We start from the raw sequence: 2,797 nt of genomic DNA on the forward strand, positions 1-2,797 counted from the left end.
TTTCCATTACACATTGTGCTGAGATCAGTAAAAGAAATGAACACATTGTTTATTCATTGATTTATTTGTGGATTAATTGATTGATTAATGGTTCCAGGGTCAAAACTGGAAACCTTGGTCTTGCTAGGCAAGTGTTCTACCATTTGAACCATACTCCCAGTCCATTTTTGCTTCAGTTAATTTGTAGATACACACATCCTTTTTGCCTTGCACTGTGATGGGCATGAACAGCAGCCACAAAGCTAGGAACACAGGTGCCAACACCACTCCAAGCTTATTTGTTGACATGGAATCTGAGTTTTTCCCCAGGCTGTCCCTGAAATGCAGTCCACCCTATCTTTATCTCCTGAGTAGCTTGGATTGAAGTTTTGGTACCATGCACCAAGCATAAAGATATTTTTCAGGAATAGAACACATAACATGAATATGATCATATGGTGTTGCTTTCTATAAAATTGAGGTAAATTGTGAAATTAATCATTGAATTTACTTATGATGGAATATGAGGTTCATGTATATGAATGTATTATATTCTGCAAAGCAGTTATAAGTTATAAGTGAATTTTTTAAAATAATGACATTTAGTATGTCTTAATGGATATACAACTGAGGGATAAATACCATTATTGTTTTGAAAGACCCTTGACATTAACAAAACAAATGTAGAAAAATAACAAATAGACTGGAGTTAGTGCAGGATTAAATATGATTATGAAAAGACAAACTCATACTCGAATCCTACAAACAGATGTATTGATTCAGTGGAAGTGTACTCTAAACTACAATAAGCATGTGGTGAAAATTACAATGAGTTGCAGGATGTTGAGACTTCTTCACCCAGTTAAAAAGTGTCATTGATCACCTCTATTTCCTGTAATTTATCAATTATCTATGTCATAATAAAAGGGAACATAATTCTAAATAATTTTGAGGCTTTGGTGAATAAAACTGGGTCTAGTTTATAGAGGTTTAATTTGTTGAAGTGGCATAACTTGAGTGTTTTTTGAGAATTAGAAAATGGTGTCATGAATATGTCAGATAAGTCAAGAAAGTTAAAGTAACTTTGTGCTACAATAACAAAAATGGAAAGTGGTTGATTGGAAATATTTGCTGTGTAGAATTCATTTTTATCTAAGGCAACAAAAGAGGAAAATTTTACCATTGTGCTGTCAGGGAGGTGTGAAAACTGAACCTTGACTAGGGGTAACCTGCACTCCTCACCAGACATGGATCAGTGTGTGAAGTGTGCAGATCATCAGAATGCCAACTAAGACCAAAACCACTGCCTCCAAAAATCTGTGACCTTTCTGGGTTATGAAGATCCCTTGGGTTTGGCTCTGGCCTACATGGCTCTGATCTTCTCTGTACTCACAGCTGCTGTTCTCGGGGTGTTCATGAAACACCATGACACTAACATTGTCAAGGACAATAACAGGGCTCTCACCTACATCCTGCTCATCTCCCTCACTTTCTGTAGTCTCTGTTCCTTGCTCTTCATTGGCTATCCTGGCATGGCCATCTGCATCCTCCAGCAGACCACATTTGGAATTGTGTTCACAGTGGTTACTTCCACTGTCGTGGCCAAAACTCTCACTGTGATCCTAGCTTTTAATATCATGTCCCCAGGGAAAAGGATGATGTGATTGTTGGTATCAAGGACACCTAACTACCTTATTCCCATCTGCACACTGATCCAACTGACTGCCTGTGGAATCTCAATTGGAACCTCTCCACCCTTCATTGACACAGACACAAACTCAGAACATGGCCACATCATCATCACGTGTAACATGGGATCAGCTGTGGCATTTTACTGCATCCTGGGATACCTAATTTTCCTGGCCTTGGGGAGCTTCAGAGTGGCTTTTCTGGCAAGGAATCTTCCTGACACATTCAATGAAGACAACTTCCTGACGTTCAGCATGCTGGTGCTCTGTAGTGTCTGGGTCACCTTCTTCCCTGTCTACCACAGCACCAAGGGAAGGGTCATGGTGGCTGTGGAGGTCTTCTCCATCTTGGCCTCCAGTGCAGGGATCTTAGGCTTCATCTTTGGTATCAAGTGCTACATTATTTTGTTAAGGACAGAGAGGAACATTCTGTATGGCTTCAGGGATAAAACCTGTTCTATGTACAATGAGCCTTCTGAAGATTAAACTCATGTGTATCTTAAACAAAAAATCAAAAAATGAAGTTACACCATTCTAGCAGTTAGATATGAGGTTAAAACATGTGCTTTACTTCAGTGTACTGAAAACCCATGCTACATCTTCTAACAGGGTTAGAATTTCCTACTTTGCATTTCTCTCATTTTCAACATTTGATTGCATTGTGATTTTGTTATTTATTTTGTCTCATTGATTCTGCAGTCAACTCTGCAAATATTACTGGCTTCTACTTCTAATCTCCACAATGATGTTTTCTGCCTTTTGGTATTTATATTTATTTTTCTCAAATTTTAGAATATATGAAATTCAATGACCTGTGTTTGGCATTCCCTTGATATAGTTCCTTGATTTTTTGGCAATAGTGGAAAATTCCATGTCTGGTGTTTCCAGGCGATCACTCTATGAAGTGAGCCACACCACTATCCCTTTTTGCATTTGTTATTTTTGAGATACAGTATTGCTTTGTGCCTGGGCTGGCCTGGTCTTCCATTCTCCTATTATTAGTGCCTCTCTGCATAGTGAGGAAAACAGGCACATTCTGCCTCTAAAAGGAAAATGCTTCAAGTAGCAATCAATGTGGCAACCACAGAGTTTTTGCTTAATGAAACACTGCCACATTCAATAAATTAGTT

The 2,797-nt window shown here is 38.5% G+C and overlaps 1 pseudogene; it reads left to right on the forward strand.

Moving 5' to 3' along the window:
• The first annotated feature begins 1,346 nt into the window (after window positions 1–1,346).
• LOC141424263 (vomeronasal type-2 receptor 116-like) lies at window positions 1,347–2,153 on the forward strand (annotated as a pseudogene).
• Window positions 2,154–2,797: the final 644 nt, after the last annotated feature.

The sequence above is a fragment of the Castor canadensis genome, chromosome 6, assembly GCF_047511655.1.
Source record: "Castor canadensis chromosome 6, mCasCan1.hap1v2, whole genome shotgun sequence".
NCBI lineage: Eukaryota > Metazoa > Chordata > Mammalia > Rodentia > Castoridae > Castor > Castor canadensis.